The sequence below is a fragment of the Amphiura filiformis genome, chromosome 5, assembly GCF_039555335.1.
Source record: "Amphiura filiformis chromosome 5, Afil_fr2py, whole genome shotgun sequence".
Classification (NCBI taxonomy): Eukaryota; Metazoa; Echinodermata; class Ophiuroidea; order Amphilepidida; family Amphiuridae; genus Amphiura; species Amphiura filiformis.
The window spans coordinates 29387519-29409246 of NC_092632.1; the positions used below are offsets into that span (position 1 = coordinate 29387519).

Genomic DNA, 21728 nt, shown 5'->3' on the forward strand with positions numbered 1-21728 from the left:
TTTTTAAACTTGCTGCTTTCTTTACGTTGTCAACGTTTTTTTGGTGGATTCATATCTACATGCGGATACATGCGACGATCATTGATTGTCTAAAATTCCATGATCTTGATCCTATTTTTATCGATATACATCGATCACTTATCGGATTAAGTATTGGACACAATAGATGAAGTATTTGATTGACAAGGTTGGGCAGCTTCTAACATGAATAAAATGCACACAATGTCAAGTTTATTACAATGGTCACTAAATAGATTCATCACAATAGCCACTTATCATTAAGCGACGTGCGATAAAATTTTTAATATAATAAAATACTATAGACTTTAAAGTTTATAACACTTTCTTTTAATTACAGCAAATGAAGCAAAACTCACAATAGGCTAATAGTCAAAGTAAAACGATAGTAATATTAAAGAAATTTATATATGCATGTGATAATATTTTCTACGCCGCAGGGCCTACAAATAAAAAACAAAACAAATAAAACCAAAAACAAACAACAACAACTACAACAACAAAAACCTTTTCGCCGCCGCACACGCGGAACTGTAGGGCATACAACTCGTCTTGCATTCCCTCCCCGGATTCTCTCATGAGGACATGCGAAAAAACATGTTCACCCATCATGCAGGGCTGCACGAAATATAATTGCATTTCCGCACGCGGACATTCGAACAAAAACCGTTCATTATGCGGAACTACACCAAAAATGTTGCAGTACCCCATGCGGAAAGACACCAAAAATATTGCAGTTCCCCATGCGGAAAATACACCAAAAATATTGCAGTTCCCCATGCGGAAAAAAACCCAAAAATATTGCACATACCCTAACGGAAATGCACCAAAAATATTGCACATCCCCTAACGGAAATGCACCAAAAATATTGCAGTTCCCCATGCGGAAAAAATCCAAAAATATTGCACATCCCCATGCGGATAAACACCAAAAATATTGCACATCCCCTAACGGAAATGCACCAAAAATATTGCAGTTCCCCATGCGGAAAAAAACCCCAAAAATATTGCACATACCCTAACGGAAATGCACCAAAAATATTGCACATCCCCTAACGGAAATGCACCAAAAATATTGCAGTTCCCCATGCGGAAAAAAATCCAAAAATATTGCACATAGGCCTACCCTAACGGAAATGCACCAAAAATATTGCACATCCCCATGCGGATAAACACCAAAAATATTGCACATCCCCTAACGGAAATGCACCAAAAATATTGCACATCCCCATGCGGATAAACACCAAAATATTGCACATCCCCAAAAAATATTGCAGTTCCCCATGCGGGACTGCACATCCCGACTCTGCATCACCGCATGCGGTACTGCACATCCCGACCTGCATCACCGCATGCGGGAATGCACGTCGGGATGTGCAGTCCCGCATGCGGAAGTGCGTGACGGAAGGTGCAGTTCCGCATGCGGGACTGTGAGCGGAAGTGTGCAGTACCGCACGCGGTACTGCACAGATAGCAGTCGCTTTCAATACCTGTTTTATCACCCTAATCCTGGTTTAAAACTCTTTGCTCAACACTGATCTAGGCCAATCGATAACTGTTTGCCTATCACAAAGGCACTGGCCAATTATGACGTCAATAAATCAATAACTGGTCATGCATTGGTCTGCTTACTTGGTTGAGTTTGGCTGGGAGGGCCACTAACTGAGGAAAAACTGTCACTCATACAAACAGGGCGACTACGTTGAAGACATTGACCAATAGAATTGCTTTTTGGATTCATTATAGAGAAAAAAATGACGATGATTGACATGTGAGTTTCTAAGGAATCGAATTTATGGTTCGCTTGTGGCGCTGTTGCAAAGTCAGAGAAAGTTTCAGGCCGTGGAAGGCATGAAATCCCCATTCAATTAGTACACAGATTCTTGAGTGATAGATTTGCACAACATGTCATATAAACCCTACAACTACGTTGAAAACATGCTCCATTTTATTTTTTGAAAAGATATTAGTAATCACAACAAATTTCTGCAAATGATGATCTGAGTTTCTAAGACATTGAATTAAAAATAACACCAGGACGACATTCTAAAAAAAGTTTCCTATACCTTCAACACAGAGCCGTGTGCTGAGGTCACGCGTCAATTACAGACACACTGTGTAGCTAGTATAGGAAAATGGACAATAAGTTTACAATGGTTGTCGATGTGTAACACATCCGTCTTGTAGTAGAGCTGATTATCATAGAAATCGTGCATATTATGAAAGATTTTCCAAACTACATACCGTAGTAGTATAGGCTTACTCCGGTCCAAGGAGAGAAATCTATTTTGTGTAAGGGGATAAATGAGGGGAGGTCGGTGTTCTTGACAGTGTTTTTGGCGGGAGTGGGAGGGGCAAGTGTTACCGTAAAATGGGGTATTAACTTTGGGCACTTTTCAGAGTTTTTAAACCACTGCTTCCAAACAAAACTAATTGTATTTCGAATTATCTATTTTTTATGACATTAGGGTTCCCTTCTACACATTGAAGTTGAAAAAGATTTTTTAATAATTTTGTAAGGGTGCCCTATGGGTTCAAAATAGCCTGACCAAAGTTGCCCCGCATTTGGGGCAACTTTGGCCAGAGTAGGCCTATTATATACATTCTATATATGAAGAAAAAAAATCAAAAAAATTGATCTTCGCTGTATATGGACAAGTTGTTGTTTTTTGTGTCATTTGGACAAAATTAATCAAGCACACATCCTTGCTCACAAATATCGATTTTAATTTTTTCTGAAAAAAATGTAAAAAAATGCTCATTTTTGGTCAAAAATCCTGATTTTTTCAGAAATTTCGAGGAAATTGGACATGAGCGATTATTATTTCTTTCAAACATATTTCTTAACAAATTGACACCAAATATGACTAAAAACAATATTGCTGTACGAAAATATGACCATTTAAAAGAATATATTTGACCGACCAAAGTTACCCCATTTTACGGTATTTAAGGGAGGGGGTTTGGGTGTGGTTTGAGGGGGTGTCCGGGGTGTAGCCTACAGGTGTAATGCATGTGCTTGTGAGGGTCACCCCTGGAAGCGGTTGAAGTCTAAATTTCCGCACTCCGATGAATCTGATGAATCTGGTTGGGATCCGGAGGGGGGCACTTAACACAAATGACCATACGGGTATGTTCCCCGGAAAGACCCCCCACACCACCACCATTTTGGATTTCACAGCTATATGGTATTTGACCAAATAATGAGCTCTGAAAGACCCTTGATTTTGATAATTTCATCTCTAAAAAGCTCTAAAAGACCCCAAAATTGCTCATTCCGATTTTTAACCAAAAAGCCAAGAAAGACCCTTAACTTTGACTTAAAGTTTTTCACTCCCTCTTAAAACTTAAGGGATGGGGTATGAGCGTTTGGACAGTATTTATTGTGGGACATTAGAGCACATCAGACTTGCATATTTCTGAATATGAAGAATGTCCTTCTGATATCAAATAATTTTGAGTTTTTGAAATTCGCAATACACATTTTATGGCAAATGATTAAAAATTGATATTTTTGATATTTAACAGTATACTAGAAGTAAACTTTATAAATCTGATGATATGTACTTAAAGTGGGGTAACTTGGGGCAAATTGGGACACAGGGTAATTTGGGACAGTGATTTCGGAAATGCTTTTATACCTTAAAATAGTCACATTTTGCCCATTTTTGCAACAAAAGAACTTTGATATAATGTCTATATATTTCCAACCATTTAAAAGTACCATTCTTCATTAAACAGGAACTTCTGAGGGCTGTATAGCTCAACACATCAAAATGAGTATTCCATTTTTTTGTCATGTCTAAGCAGAGGTCACGACTTGTGGCTCAATATCTGAATCAATATGGCCCGGATTAGTGTTTCTCAAATTAAAAAATAACTTCTAAGCCACCCTTTCAATTAAATATTAGACAAAAATTGTTACTTTTTTCTTCGAAAATTATAAGAAAAGCTTTCTTTTAGAAATATGCCAAATTGGGGGCAAATGGGACGCCATTGATTTACTGTGTGCTAACTCGACAAAAAAGTCCCATAGTAAAACAGGCGGCGGATGACATGATCGAGCCGGCAACTTGTGAAACCGCCCGGCCGTATGGCATTTTCCATATACTCGGTTAGTTTTGTGGGGTTCATTATCGAACCCCAACGGTTTTAGCTTGTATATATATCCTTTTTATCAACATGGCCTATGTGTTTGGGATATTTCAATTAAGCGTTTTAAAATTTCAAAATAATCCCATTCAATTACACGGTTGACGATGAAAATTTACTGAATTTAGAGAATGCAATGCGGCCACCACCTGTATTATAGCCGAGTAAAAATCTGGTGGGGCAAAATGGGACACTATAGGTGGACCAATTTGCCCCACTTCCCCCTGTATGTAGGTGGGATGAAAAGGCGACGATCAATTGGAAATTTTGACCTTTCGTATTGAAGATATGGATTTTTCCCCCAAAAAAAAAAAAAAAAAAATTAGGTCTTTTTGGGAAAAAAATCCATATCTTCAATATGAAAGTTCAAAATTTTCAATTGATCGTCGCCTTTTCCTCCCAGCTACATAGACTTTAAGAATATATCATAAAATTTACCGGTACTTCGAGGACTGTTATAGGGCCTACTAGTATATCAAAAATGTGAAAAATGTCAAATTTTAATAATTTGTCATAAAATTTGTATTATATCGTGAATTTCAAAAAATGAAAATTATTTGATATCAGAAAGACATTCTTCGTATCAGAATGCAATTCGAGTACCGGCCCGGGAGTAGGCCTACCGGTTGTCATCTGATGTGCTCATGTCCCACAAAAATACTGCCGAAATGCTCAAAATGCTCATTCCAGATCGGGTTCCAGATATGGCTACACTGATGCATGCTTGCCTGGTAGGGGAGAGCGGGGAGTGTTCGCCCTATTTTTTTCTGACAAGCCTAGCGATGTCAATTTTAAGGTTAGGGATTACCTTATTAGCCCATGTGAAAGCCCTATGTCTTAGCTATATACAGCCACAATCCCAGAACTATAGGCCTTACAATAGCAACAGGATAGAGCAAACAAAAAGTTTTAAAGTGGCGAACTTGCCCCATATTGGGGCAGGTTCGCCCATATGGTGGGGTAAGTTCACCCTAATCACAAAAAAAGATTTAAACACTTATGATTGCATAACAATAACATATTCAATGCAAACATTTAGCAAGAGTATACAGGGCGTTCATTCTCTTCTGGGGAGTCACTAAATTTGTTGCAGGGGTCGGGTCATGGTAAAATGTAGGGGGCCAAAGTGAGCTTAAACGTATCATGTTTACAACTTCGGGGAGATTACGGATTAGGACATAAACGCCCCATAAACGGTGGTATGAGTAATACTGATACCACATAACTTTAAAAAAACATGCTTTTCAGTAGTTTTACCTTGTTTAATGGTATAATTATCAATATTTTGCATATACGCTGATGGGGCAGGTCCGCCCTCCTGTTTGGGGTAAGTCCGCCCGGGGAAGATATAGGGCGAACATGCCCCATCCTCAAAAGGGCGAACGTGCCCCTTGTGCACATTTTGTATTTTCTTCATGGTATGCAAAATACAAATCTAATAAGGAGTTTATAATTGCATTAAATCTTTGAGAAATCCCATATGTTCCCAACACAGATTTCCATTAAAACCATCTGTATTTATGTATCAATGATAATACAACATTATTAATGCAACAAAAAATTACGTCCCTATATGTCGCGTAGCTAATACGAGAAGTTTATAATGACCTATGTCACCTAATTTTGCCATCACCAAATCCCCCGATAGCCGTAGGCCTAGTGCTGAGAAAGAAGGGGTGGGCGAACCTGCCCCTAGGGCGAACACTCCCCGCTCTCCCCTACCCCGCAACCCGCATTTGAAAACCTTTATTACAAATTGCACCCTTTTTCAAAAAGAAGTAACAATCGGCTCTACTACATGTAGCTTCGAAGGAAAAATCGAAATCGTGTTAGCGAGTCGGACACCGTCTGCCGTCTACTGCCAATATAGCCTATGTTTTACGCCCTTCTTTAAAATCTTCGCTGTGTTCCGTTGATGCGCATACCTTACTACCGTACAAAAACTTACTTTACTAATTTGGTAGACTTTTTATTTTGACGGAAGCGCGGGTTATCCGATTTTGTATCCGAGTTTCAGATTTGATCAAGATTTATCTTGTAGATGGTATGTAGATTTTATATTTGTATTGAATACACAAGCATCTTATTAATTTTACCGAATTAAACCAGGGAATGAGCCAGTGTAGTTATAATACTTAATTTCATATCGGCAAAAATTTTGTCATGTCTGTTGAATTCGGCAGTGTCACGTAAACATTGATTGAGCGAGAAATCTCCACAATCAATGATAACAATGTAGTTTACTCATATGTAAAACAGACCAAAAGGTATATCACTGATCAACATCCAATCAATCCAAAGCGCGCTTCGACGTGGTCTAATTCTGCATAAAACCGGGCCACGTTATTTCTATAGAACTGTAGCTCGTTCACGTAGCGTTTTCGTTGTCCCACTGGCCTAGTGCCTGGCCTAGTGCCGTACTATTACGCTGACTTTCGTATTCGGCGAGGAGGACGATTTCGACCTCCTGGTTTGTTTACAAACAGAGAGGTAGACAAAAAACCGTTCCGCGTGTCCAAACACTCAAGTATCAGAAGGATGGTCCACAATAGCGTGATTCACGTAACCTGAATAGGGATTAAAAAGCTGTCACGTAGAACCATGTGCTTCTATTGTCCAATTTGCCATCAAGATTTCATATGGAAACAGTTCAGACCCAGTACAAGATCATGTCAGAAATTAATATTTTGTTCTGGGTCTGATTATTCGGACTACCACTGGCCTAATTGTAGGTAACCCAGGCAAACCTTAGTTAACACATTTGCTGGTCAGCCAAATTCGCCGACAATGTCAATGCATTTTTACATAGAAATTTAAAACTTGTGCCCGAAGAAAGAAACCTACATAAATATGTTTTCTATACTTCACTTGACCCAAATATATAATTTTTATGGTGATAAGTCACCCGCACATGGAATTTCAGAGGATTTTGATAGCAGTTCCATTAAAAAAGCTGCTATCGCCATGAGACTAAGATCTAGAAACACCCCGAAATGCCGTTTTGGGGAATTTTGCTAGATGAATCTTTTTGATGAAAGTCAGGCTTTGACAAGATGTAACTTTGCTACGGAAAGTGCTATGAAAAAAAGGTTTTCAGTTTTGGCTTTGTTTACTCAAGGTAGGGTGTCCACTGTGCAGCGCACGGCGTACCGTTGTTTTCCATTCACACACAAGCACACGGCTTGTTGAACGCAAAAAGCAAACGTTTTAGAATTGCTCCCATTTGTTTAATATTTAAGATAGAGCTATACAACCGTAATACAACTAAAAAGGGATGAAATCAAATAGAAATTTAAAAAATATTGAAATCCGATGAGTATTTTTGCATCTACGATTTTCCAAAGTTGAGGTTTTTTCCGACTCCGAGCGGCCATGTTGGTCGTTTTTTTTGTGATGGCTCCAATATTTTTCGTCAAAATGGTGATTTATATCTCAAAATAGAAACTACACGCGGCCTATAAATGATTATTTTTATTAATTGTACATTAAGTACAGACTTCAATGCCCTATATACTGAAATCCCTAGATTTTTTGATAAAGGGAAAGTATTTTAATATTTAAAAAAAAAATGTATCACTTACGGAAATATGGTTCCCGTGGCCCAATATACTGTATGTGATATCAAAATAAAGCTTGTTCTGTCGGCTACAAGATCCATTAAAAAAAATCTCTGTAAATCGCCCACGTGTATTTTCTTTCCTATACATTGTCATACCATACCCGCCCGTTGGTTTCAATGAGAAACAAGGTGAAAATCAGCTGCCGTGTTGCCAGCTAGCTCACGCAATATCGTCCCCGCTGTTAGTGCACATGACTAGCGTACGTGCAAAACCACGGCATGTGCCTGTTCTGTATGACGGCGGGCTGTCGAGTCTGCATGTGTTGCCGTATTCAACTAACACGTGGTTCGCTCGAAGCCGGTTGGGGCTGGTTCTGTGTTGGTGATTGTAATGAAAAAAATGACTGTTCATCTTCTGGTACATTTTAGAGATGTTTTATCCCGAGTTTTATAAACAATAAAAACCAGGCAGTTATGTGGTACAGGTTTTTGTTTAAAAAGATCATAGGCTTGCAGATGGTGAATAGAATGTTATTTCTATTTCTAACATAATGATTTGTTTAAATGCAACCACGCAAACCATTAATATGTTGTCCCTCATTGATTGTCTACTACGATTGCTGGTCAATATGGTATCACCCAACAGGCCAAGTATGCAGTGATACAGTCGCGCACGAGGTGTAGCTGGGCTATTCCATTGATTGGAATAGGGGTGATGTCTCAGGGTGATGTGTATGATATTGGAGGGGCACTTTTCAAAGCCCTAAATTTAGATTAGTTTTTCATTTTTTTTAAATAATACTTATTTATTTAGTATGTTTATTTTATATACAACATTTTGGTTGTTTCTTTTTTCGAATTTAAGCCCGTTTTAAAAAAAAACATTTTTAATTAAAAAAAATACACACCAACATTGGGTGGTGAGAGGGGGGACGGGGACCGGGAAAGAGGGATGGCAAGGGGTTTGGGGCATGAGATGTGAAAGGAAGACATGCAAATAAATCTCTTTTAAAAAGTTTAAGACTTTTAACTTTGATTGTTCACAAATGTTTTTTTAAATATTTTCGTATTTTGATATAACAGGTCTCAAGTTACTGGTAAAGAAACAGGAGAGTTTAAGGGGGATATGGGACTTTATCTTTGAGGTTTTTGTTTGTTTGTTTTGTTTTGTTTTTTGTTTTGAATATGCTCAATCAAGTCAATTAAAGAATTGTTTGTTGATGTTCTTTCATATTAATCTTAGCTCTAATTTTGGTTCACATTTTGCAAGGGTTAAATTGCTCCTCGGTCTATACTTTGAAATACCCATAAACAAAATGGAATATTCCACTCAGTTTGCAATTGAATGAGGCTTGTATTAAATGATTTTATTTTATTTTTCAACCATCCTATTTTTACAAATAGGAAACAAATGTACATTACATATAAATCAAAACAATTCATAAAGCCTACATTTAAATACATGTGAACCTAAATTGAAGTTACAAAATCCCTCAACATGGATTGATTCACTATACTTGTTCCATGCATTGAGCAGGCCTACTCTATTATCTTCAACAAAAATATTTATACATTATAAAAATGACAAAGACTAGAATTGTGTTCTTTCAAGTACAGGTATATTTTATTAGCAACATTACAATAGAAAAAATGAGCATTCATGTATACATGTGTTCCCTCAAGAGACAAAGGGTCGAAATTGAAGAACAATTAAAATTACCCCTTTAATTAAATGGAACATCCCATTTTAAGTATGTTATTTTAATTTTAAAAAGTTCATTTGAACAACATATCATACTTAATTCACTTCTCAACAATATTATACAGTTGCTGTCAAGTGTAAACAGATCACATTGCAAACATTACCAAATTTATTATAGCAAATCTTGAGCTTCATTTGTACCATCGCTGTAAGATATGCTAATTTATGCAAATTAAGCCTTAAAACTAACAAAACATCAAATTATTGAGCATAAAACTTGATCCACATCATGTGTACTACCAACATGCCAAGTTACATAAGAATTGCATTTCAAATAACTTCACAACAGTACTTTAGAAAATGTATTTCAATTTAGCACAATTTTTGTTATTCCCCCATAGAGATTGTACAGGCTTGATTCACAGGTGGAGCCATGAAAGCAATGCATTATGGGTAATATCAAATATGAGGCAAAACGATGTTTTTCAAAGTGCGATAACTCAAGAATGGCTATAGCTATTTGAATAAAACTTGGAATATAGTTAGACAAGGGATGAATACTTCCAACAACAAACATTGCAGTGTCAAAGAACCAGTAATTTTGTTTACATATTGTCTACAAAAGCGCCCTCTTTTGCACTTTTTACCAAAACGAGCGAAAATTGCGCTTTTTGACGCCTTAAAACGGCTGTATCTGGGGACGGACGGTCCGATTTTGATAATTTTTTTTTTAATGAGTGTCTTTCAACTTACTCTTTAGGATAAAATTTAAAAAAATACACAATTAACAATTTAAAATTTTGACCTGGACACCCTACTCAAGGGCTTTAATTTGATATATAAAATGATGCAGTTTGATGGCAAATTTGAATTCACCTAGGATACCTACTAATTGCCTGGCGATCGGAGTGTTATCGTCAGAGCACCTCGGACTAATAGAACTGTAGCTCGTTCACGTAGCGGTTCCGTTGTCCCTGCACTGGCCTACTACATAAACGTAGATTGCCTGGCGATCGGAGTGTTATCGTCAGAGCACCTCGGACTAATAGAACTGCTGCGCGATTCAAATTGCATTGTATTGCATCGTAATTTCATTTGTGTCCATGACCATGCTAAAAGTTTACATGTACACAACATGAACTCTTCTTCTTCTTCTTTCTGGTTACTCTCCAACATTCCACAAGGAATCACACGAAGAGGGTGTGAGTGCGCAATGCTGTGCTGCTAGTTAGTCTCTGATATCATTATTTGTGTCTTGGTTCTTGTAGTATTCTGAAGTGCTTGATTTGAATTGGTTGGGTTCTTCAATTGAATGCTGGACGGTTCGCACCCTTTCAATTTCGGACCCGTGCACTTTCGCCCCTTTCTATTTCGCACCCGTGCGTTACTTCGCCCCTTTTTATACCGCTGGGTATTGTGCTGCTGTCATGCTGTTGATTGATGCACGATCGATTGCTTGAACTCCCGGCGATGCGGCGTAGTATGTTTATCATACTGGGCCGTCGGGCATGCACTTATTAAGTCATGATAAACCCGGAAAGGAAGGAAAGAAATGATATTTTAAAGGGGCATTTCGTGATCCACAGCCTCATCCCCCACTTTTCTCCAAAAAGTTGAGATTTTTATATCACTGAAACCTCTGGCTACATAATGTTTATGTACAAAATATTTCTTGCAGATTAATTCGTTTTGCAAAGATATCGTGAAATTTGAATTTTGTTCTGGTGCACCAGAACGAAATTACAACGCATTGTCTATGGAGCAGTATAATACACATAATCATGCATAACTCGCAAACGCAAAATCGGAATCAACTGAAATTTTGGGAATAGGCTTTTTTCGTGGATATGTAGGCCTACTGAAAAATGTCATAAAAAGAGGATGCTAGGATCACGAAATCCTCCTTTAATTAAAACAAAATAGAGGAACGATTTTTTTTCTCAGAATATATAGGCCAAATATTTTAGCAGCAGGCTTACCCAAAATAATGAAATAATTAGAATTCAATGATAAAAATAGTAATAATAATAAATAGTAGTAATAATAAATTTATATTTAATTATTAATTATAATATGTCTAAAAACAGGGGAAATTGGTTCCAATGACGACCAAAGGATGGATCCAAAAGGATACAAGTGTCAACAAGCAATAGATAAAATTAAAAACAATGAAAGTATGACTCAAAATCCAATGGGGGGGGTAACATATATAATATGATGATAATAATAATATGATAATACTAATAATAGGCCTAATAATAATAATAATAATAATATAAACAAAGTTAATTTAAAAATATAATATGATGATATGATGATAATAATAATATGATAATAATAATAATAATAACAATGATATTAGCTGTGCAATAATTATTCCCCGAGGATTAATTTCGAACGGCCATAAAAACCGCTTGCCCCCCCGGCCTGTCAAAATTGCTTGCCCCCCTCCCTCGGCCCGCCAAAAAATCTTTGACCCCCCCTACACATGCCAAATTTTTGGGATCCCAATTTTCAAACCTTAAATGGTCTAGATATATATGTTGCGAGCGGCGAGCAGGATAATTTGCATATTAAAGCGTTTCCGTACTGTTTAGAGCATTTTATTTAAAAGGCGCCACATGAATGTGTGCCAAAAATCACTTGCCCCCCTTTCGGCTGGCCAAAATTGCTTGCCTCCCCTTTTCGCTCGTCAAAATGTCTTCCCCCAATTTTACCTCCCCAGGGCTCATAATTATTACACAGCCCCTAATAATAACAATGATGATAATAATAATAACAGTAATAATAACAATAATAGTTATAATAATAAATTGAATATAGCGTTTCTGTGTTTAGTTGCAATTCATAATATTTGCAGCTAAGTTCCAAAATAAATACTTTAATGTGTAAGTGTTAGAAAGAAAGAAGAAAGAAAGAAAAAAAGAAAAGAAGAAAGAAAGAAAGAAAGAAAAAAAAAAGAAAAAGAAAAAAATAAATACAAAGAAATTAAGATGAACTGCACAAATCTAATTGATAGAAATTAATTATTATGTGCAGCAACATCCAAAAAACAAGACATGTTTTAAAAGACAAAGCAGCTTTCTTGATAAAAAAAAAAGAAAAAAAGGGCACTATAAAAAAAAGAAAGAAAGTCTAAAAATAGATGCTATTACATTATTGACATCTTGAGGTTCAAACATCCTGTCGGCATAAAGTATTTAGCGGATTAAGATACCGCATTAAGATACCGCCGTGGTGAAGGGGGCTGTTAGCTAAGAAAATGACTAAAATGAGCATATATGTGTAATTTGAGTTTTGCTACTTATTAAATTCAGCAGAGTTTTAGCTTTAAAATATTTTTACCCCATTAAAATCGGATGTTGCATTGCCAAGTTTCGGCTATTTGAAGTGAACAAGCAATATTATATTAAATCAATTAAGGGCTGGGGTATGAGCGTTTGGACAGTATTTATTGTGGGACATTAGAGCACATCAGACATATCGAATTGCATTCTGAATACGAAGAATGTCATTCTGATATCAAATAATTTTGATTTTTGAAATTCGCAATTTATTACTCATTTTATGGCAAATCATTAAAAATTGATATATTTTTGATATTTAACAGTACTTGAAGTAAACTTTATAAATCTGATGATTTATGTAGGTGGGATGAAAAGCCGACGATCAATTGAAAATTTTGACCTTTCGTATTGAAGATATGGATTTGAATCAAAATGATTTAAATTCGAGAAGAATTGAATAAAAATTGCATCAAAATGATTTTATATAATAAGAAAGTGAATCTGAATTTAATTGAAATTCATTATTTTCTGAATAGAAATAATACTAATTAATGAAGAACACAATACTAGTGGTTGAAATCTAAGATGTAATTAATGAAGGCCTACAATGCATTATGGAAGACGAATTGCTTTGATCAAAGCATGAAAATTAATTAACAAAGACGAATTATATTTGTGCAAGTACTGTCCATGAAGCAGGTGAGACGATTTCAATGCGCTCTAGGACGAAATCAAATGAACATTGTATGAATCGTTTTGATCAAAATATGAATTTATTTGACCAAAGACGAAATTTAAGTTTACAAATAGTGAAATAGACACTTCCAAATTTTAAGGACAAATTCAAACTTAACAGGATATTAAACACGACGAAAAATGTGTTAAATTAACTGAGAAAACCTATATATAATGATATAAAAATTAGAAAGAAACAAAAAACTAAAAACTAAAAAAAAAAAAAAAAAAAAAAAAAATAACGAAAGAAAGAAAACAAATTAAAGAAATATGAAATATATAAAAATGGAAAGATAAACAGAAAGAATTAAAGAGAGAAAGACACATAAAGAAAAAGAAAATATGCAGGCCTACTTCTACATGCTTTATGTTAAAGACGAAATTAAATGACCCGAATATGAAAAGATTTGATCAAAGACGAAATATATTTACACATTAAGTTGATAACCCCTACATTGGACGAAATTTAAATACAGTTGGACGAAATTAAATGAACATTGTATGAATATGTTTGATCAAAATATGAATTTATTTGACCAAAGACGAAATTTAAGTTTACAAATTGACACTTCAAAATTTTATGGACGAATTCAAACTATAAGCCTAAAATAAAATAAAATAAAATAGAATAGAAATGAAATAAAATAAAATAGGCCTAAGTAAAATAAAATTACAAATCAAAAACATAATGAATACCAATCTTCAGTCGAAGCACATTTAATATATTGTAATAATATAGGCCTATTAAATTCAATCGAACCGGAGAGTCCATCAACATCCCGGGTAAACATACTAATAATACTATTTGCTTTTGTACACGCTGGGCTCAGTACCGGTACTGCAAACACAGACAATCAAACAGTCAACCAATACTATACACATACAACACTCCACTGTACCGCCGGGAGTTGAAGCGATCGATCGTGCATCATCAATCAACAGCAGCACATTACCCGTGGTTTAACAAGGGGGCGAAAGTGCACGGGTCCGAAATTTAAAGGGTGCGAACCGTCCTGTTACCCTTCAATTGAATGGAAATCAGGTGGAAGTGAGTTCCAATCCACGACGGTGCGAGGCACAAAAGAGTTCTTGAAACAATTGGTTCTGGCGTGGTATGGTATAAAAGTGTTGGTAGTAGATCTTCTTGTGTAGCGGCTGGCGGGCGCAGGTAGTCCGACACTGGTAGGGCCAGGTGACCCCCTATGGCTTTATGTAGTACGTTGACCCTAGCGATCTTCCTCCGTGTGCTTAACATGTCCCAGCCAAGATCTCTTATCAGACCAGATGCACTAGTGGTTTGCTGATAGTCATTGCAAACCATGCAATGACTATCAGCAAACATGCAATGACTATCAGCAAACATGTTTTCAAGCAAATTAAATCGATTAATAGGTGATCAAAAGCGATCGGAATGTTACAAAAGTACAGATCGCATTCAGCTTACTTCATATGAGATGATCTGACTTTGGAAAAATACGGCATAATTTGTCATGGTGCTTGTGGAATGCCATGCAGTAAAATACTAAAATGTTGCGGCAATTCATGAATGATTGACAACTAAAAATCGGTGTGTCGTTCGTATCCTCCGCTGTCAATTTCTTATCCACTCACTAGTCCTCACAAAAGCTTTGTGTTGATTACGTAATGTGTCAAGGCAAATTGCAATAGAGGCCTTGCATGTGACGTATCATCACATAAATATGGCGGACTATACTCAAATGCATTCAACAAAAGCATGATTGCAATCTACCATGACAGTTTGTCTCACACACATAACCCTGCACTACGATCAAATAGGACAAGTTGATGACAACATTCGATTGAATGGACTGCACTCCGCCATAACTACGGTGAAGGACACCGGTTCAAATCCTTTGTTTGGAGCCAGTTGATAATTTCATGCAGGGCCTCTATAAGTACAATGAAATAATGAGTAGGGCGGGCTCCGGGGCGGGTTTCGGGGCGGGTTTCTTCTTCGTCTTACGTAACAGTATTGTTCTCCAAAAAAACCCAGAAGCTTGTTGTCTGGCGCTCTAGCTGAAATACAGCAAGATAAGGCCCCTAACAGTCAATTTTGAGTTTCCCGTCACATAATTTTTGAAAACAAGTGAGGTAACTTTTTCATTATTCATTATTTTTCTGCCTTTCATTATATGACCAACATGCATGTATGCCGCTCACTCACTTGAAGATGGATGTTTAGCCCAAATGAGATTCCCAATGATAACCATAGAAATACTGCTACTTAAAAAAAATTGCCAATCTTATTTTACAAAGTTGGATAAAGTTGTACATTTTGATTACTTTTGCTTCTATTGAACAATCAGGAACACATTGAATTAGTATACATTGCTAGCTGTTCAGTAGAAGTAAAAGTAATTAAGGTTAAATACAATTGATTTTCAAGGCTTGATTCCAGAGGGGCGTAAGTTAATAATGGAAACAGCCATGCAGAAAAGAATGAACTCACAGCGTACAATAGTGTATCAATCTGAACTAGGGCCACGGACAAACCACGGCTCGTGAGTCATCCTATATGTTGAAGGGGTGACCATGATAGGACCATATGGGCTGATGGGGGGGGGTGATTGTGGGCGTTTTCTGCAATTTTCCTTTGGATTTTCTAAATTTTCAATTTTTAAAATTATCCTGGATGATATCTGTCGTGAAATAAATCAATGCTTCTATAGGCTATAATAGGCCTAGTATGCCTAATAAAATAGATGGAATGGACCACGTAGGGACTCGAACACGTACCAAAGTTTTCCAGCTCAAAACTATAGTATTGTATAGTCGAGCGTGAGTCCGACGGCGCTAGCCGATTGAGCTACTGAGTGACCTGTGAAATCGATTGATCTCAAACTGACTATTATCGAATAGTGCATACCAGGCTCTTATGATAAACAATCTCATCACCGCTGTAAATGTCGGAGGTATCGATGGCGAAAAACCTCGATTTTTGCAAAAGTTGCTTAAATTTGGAGTGAAATTCAAATGGTAAAGGAATCGACATACTTTTGAGAAATAATGTAGGCAGTTAGAAATCAAAATTAACGTTCCACAATCCAGATATCGATAATGTAACATAACAGTGTTTTGTGGTACAAGATTCTCGAAAATTGTTCCCAAAAACGGGCTAATAAAATTTAATCGGTACTGTATTTGGTTCCTCCCCATGGCAACATTACTTCTTTGGTCGATTTGTAGTACAATACAAAAAGGAGAAAACAATCACTCGGCGTGGTTTTATACGGAGCGAATATTTGAAAAAACTGCATGGAACATGTTTTTGATCTTGTGAACATGGTGCGTAAAAATGATTTAAACGAAGGATTTTCAAACGGATTCTAAAAATTTGTATAAACACACAAAAATAATGTTAAGATCAGTGTTCTTAGTCGGTTAATTAACCTCAATCTTACCGGTTAATTAACCGCATCATATTTAACCGGTGGTAAAATAGGTTAATTATGAATTTTGAATTATTCTGACGTATTAAGTTTTAACATTTTAATATCACTTCAATGTTCACTGGAAATATTAAAATAGTTTTTCTTCTTCTTGTTCTCTAGTCCTAGAGTGTCATGTAGAACATCAAATATCATAATATGGTCTATGTCTATGAGCATATGTACAAATCTATGGGGGGGGTTCTTTGAAAAATTTTGTGCAAAAAGTTACTATTTTCGTCTGTTTTCAGTGTTTTTTCATACAGTTGTAAATTCAATGAAATATGACATTGCTAAAGAGCGTAAACAAATTGATGACCCAAAATGTGCAAATTTTGGCGCTTTTTGCGCATAGCACATTTTCTCTGTCCTTACCCATAGATATTCCAAAATTGCTGAAAAGGTATCCCAAAACCGTGGCACATCCCCGTATACCTTCAACCAAGCAGAATGCCCCCCTCCCCACCACCCGTTGTACAAGTATCCAAAATCCACAGCAGAGTTACAGATTATACCAGGTTATTATAACAGGGTTGAATTGACATAAGTTTATATGAAAATAATTTTTTTATTTTAATGTTTTAAAGAACACTTCATCTGCTCATGTCATGCATGTTAAATACTTGCATAATGTTCGTCAGTATGATGGCATATATTGAATTCCGAGCTCAGATTTATATATTTTCCAACCATAATTAACCAATCTTACCGGTTAATTAACGTTAATTAACCGGTTAATTAACCGCCATTTATAATTTACCGGTAAATTAAGAACACTGGTTAAGATACATCCATGCACCAACATTTGACTCACTGCGATATTTGATTGCTGAGAAAACGCGGTTTTAGAGAACAACTTTATCGTCTTTTATACGTTTTTATCGTTTCTTCGTGTAACTAAAATGTACAACTTTATCCAACTTTGTAAACATATAATTGGCAATTTTTTTTAAGCAGGAGTATTTCTATGGTTTCCAACATTCAATAACAAGTAATTTAGGGCATATAACTTGCTTTTTTGGCCAAAAATATTTTTGAAAATTTAACAAAAAAAAATTGGGGGTGGTCAAAATTTGATGAATCATCCTTTTATATTATGCATTATATATATATATATCCATTTCAGCCATGTAGGCCATGTTATTAGGCCAAAAAAATACTTTGGAGAATGTCTCTCATGTACAAAAGTATAGGAAACTGAACATTTAAAACCACTTTTTTGGGATGAAGGAAGCATTTTTTCAAAAAAGTCTAAAACAGTTTTTTATGTTAAAAATGGCCTTTTGGGGTGCTAATTCTGCTAAAATTGCCTGGGCCTAGGTACCTAATTTGTATATTTTATGGTATAATTTTGAGATTTTAAAATTACATGTATAATAGATAGTCTTCAAGGCTTGTTATCAAGCTTGTTTTTTTCAAAATAACCTTATTTTTTAATCCATTTGAATGTAATTTTACCCTCAGAAATGGTGTCTCCTGCAGTGTAAAATGTGTACAAACCCTCCCCCACCGGGACTTTGCCCCTGGACCCCGCCCATGGGGACAAGACTTGTTAAACCGCTCCCTACGTTTGCAACTTTCAGATTTTTTTTTCGCAACGCATTGGCATCTCTGCAGTTTTTATCAGTATTTTTTGGAAAATCACAATTCACAATAATTTAATGAATTCAAGTGAGGGTCAGAAAATGAAGTGAGGGCGGGTGACGGGAAACTCAAAATCGGCTTTCCTTGGCCTAATGCAAGATAGTAAATGTAAACCTGTATTTTACCTATCTCGAGTATCTCGAGCTAGCCCAAGCGGTACTCAGTCAAGTTCATCTTGACTTGGTCGGAGACTAGCTTGGGACAAGCGGCTAGGGACGCCAGTAGACATGCATTCGCTTTTTCGTATCTCTTTCCTTGTTGGAAAGGTATAACGTTGAGGAGATAGGAACATGTACCGAACATCCGGGGACCAGGACCTACTCTGCCAACTGCCATGTTTGGCTGAGTAACGGTACATGAACACGGTCTTTTGTGCCTATGTAAATTAGTCATTGTGTAAATACATGATTAGGCAAAAAAAAAATTGTTTGTTTGTCCACTTCCGACCGACCGTGTACCCTGGTCCCGAGTCCCGACCGTGTCTTTTTTTTAATTTTTTTTTTTTTGATTTTGATTTTTTTTTTTTCATCGATGGGACACCGTATAAAACAGTGGTTAGTATCAATTTAAAGAAAGAAAATGCAAAGAAAATGAAGAGTATAACATGCAGAACCATCTCAAGAGTTAAACCAGTAAAGTGCTGTGTGTTTTGACTTATTTACCACTCTTCAAATTGTCAGTTTCAAGTGCAATATCTGTAAAAAAAAAAAAATCCGACCTACCGACCCAACTGTTTCATAAGCCTCTATGGACAAACAAACAATTTTTTTTTTTGGCCTTACTGTAAAGCTGTGTTTATACCCATGGGTTACTCTAGTCCGAATAATCATACCCAGAACAAAATATTAATTTCTGACATGATCGTGTTCTGGGTCTGAACTGTTTCCATTCAAAATCTTGACATCTGCCAAATTCGACAAAAGAAGCACATGGTCCTACATGTACTTCACAGTTTTTTAATCCCCTATTCATGTTACGTGAATCACTCTATTGTGGACCATCCTTTTGATACTTGAGTATTTGAACTAGCGGAACAGTTTTGACAGGCCTTTTGTGTACCTCTCTGTTTGTAAACAAATGAGGAGGTCGAAATTGTCCTCCTCGGCGAATACGAAAGGCAACATACTAGTACGGCACTAGGGTTACTCATCATCAGACTGAATCATTGTCGTTAACTGCACAAGTTATGTGTGCAATTTTAGAGAACGTTGACTGACAGAGGGTGTCAATATAGGCCTATGTGTCGCTTTTGAAAAACAGCGAATCTTGCGCATGCTCAGCACTGCAGGCAAATACGACTGCGATTTAGTACACTGATCATGTGTGCGATTCAGGTTTCTGCAAAAGCGATTGAGTATAAATGCATCTTTAGAAATCAGTGACCGGCGATTGTGTGTTCTCAAGTGGGTTATATATCATGTTAATTAGTGTCCTGACACACATTTGTATTGGTTCGATCAAGCATTGAAATGCTTTCATTTTTTGTACTGGATCGTTCAAGCATGCCCAACAAATTTTTCAATGTAAGTGCCTCTGGCCCTAGTGGAAGTAAAAAACAGATACTATGGCCAGAGTTCTAGGGCTAGACGCCAGGGTAACCTAGACTTGCTTGCCAGTCCTACGATACATACCGTACCTGAGGACTGGCTCATGCCATTTTGTCTGTCTATGGAAAATACACACTTAACGGTTTGCGCAGGTCAGATATTCGAAAAATTTCTTCAAAATTTCATCAAAGATATATAAAATTAATACCCACCTTATTGTGCTTGCTAATTTAAGACTCGGTTGAAACAAAATTAAGGATCCAATGCATTTTAGTGTCCAAAAAGGCAAAATTATCGTCAAAGTTCTGCCGAATTCTACACCCTTGCGAAGGGTGCAGAATTGGAATCGGGAATAAAATTATCCGATCTTTGCGATCAAAAACACAAAATTACAACTTTGGACATACTATTGGCAAAAGACATTATTGCCAAACAATATAGAATAGAACTTTTTATGTCAACTTGTCAAAATATTGAAGAAATGTGCTCCCTAAACTTGTGGCGACTAGGCAAAATAATTCCCATTCAAACGCATGCGAAACTGAAAGTGCATAACACAGGCTAGGGTAACCTAGGAACTTATACGTTGTCCTCATTCACAAACTGATACTATCTGTCCACCGTATAAGGCTAAGACCATACTGCAGAGTGCTGAAGGAATATTGCAGCGCTCCATCACCCATTGTTTGGGATCCCTCACAGTCTCCCAAAACATAAAAACGCCTAAAGCGATGATGCACATATGCTTACTTACGTTACGACCAGTTCCAATAATTGAAACTCCCGGCTCCGACCGGGAGTTCCAACAGGTGCTGTGTATGTGGTTAATGTTATATGTGTTTTATGTGCATTCATATACACACTTAGGCGTGGGTACGAAGAAATCGTTGTGCCAAATTTAATCTCTGTGCAGTCCTATGCAATTCCCACATCACATCGCCGTGGTGAACTAAGGGTAACCTTGTCAATCAATGGTTATTCTATTGTCCACCAAAGTTAAGCTTATATGACATCAGTCACATCACCAATACGTTTATATCCATGATCAATCCAATCGATAGGCAATTATCCCCAGAGGATCACTGCAAAATTGACCAAGTTAAACGGTAAACGTGTGCGCATAAATCTGCATGGAATAAATCTGCATGGAATAAAAGTTAAATAAATATAAAATATTACAATTTCAAATGAAATAAAAATTTATATAAAAAATAATAAAAAATCATCACAATGTTTATAAATAATGATAATAATAACAATAATAAATGTTAAATCATTGACCATTTATAATATAAGGGGCCGTCCATAATTTTTGCCATTTTCACTTACGCACAAAGCGTGCATAACTTTTTACCCCCCTCCCCCCCTCGAGTTATGCACAAATAAAATGGCGAAAAATTTACCATGAGTAGGGCCTACTATTTCAACTTTTAGGAATTTTCTGTTGAAAATCAAACACTAAGATGCTGTATAGAGTGCCATAATAAAGTTTTATATTCAGCAATAGGTATAAGCCTATAGGACCCCTGTGCATAATAGACTCAAAATAAAACATTACCGGTAAAGATAAAATCACTATTTATATATTATAGAATTTGTTAAAGAATTTCATTAAAATGTTCTTAGGTTATTAAG

At 36.4% G+C, this 21728-nt stretch overlaps 1 protein-coding gene across 1 annotated transcript in view; it reads left to right on the plus strand.

Moving 5' to 3' along the window:
* The first annotated feature begins 6132 nt into the window (after positions 1–6132).
* LOC140152935 (kinetochore-associated protein 1-like) overlaps positions 6133–21728 on the plus strand; it is an 82414-nt gene continuing 66818 nt past the window's right edge. The window contains exon 1 of the mRNA XM_072175487.1: positions 6133–6214. The gene's annotated coding sequence lies outside the window, so the exon portion shown is untranslated. The remainder of the gene's footprint in view (positions 6215–21728) is intronic.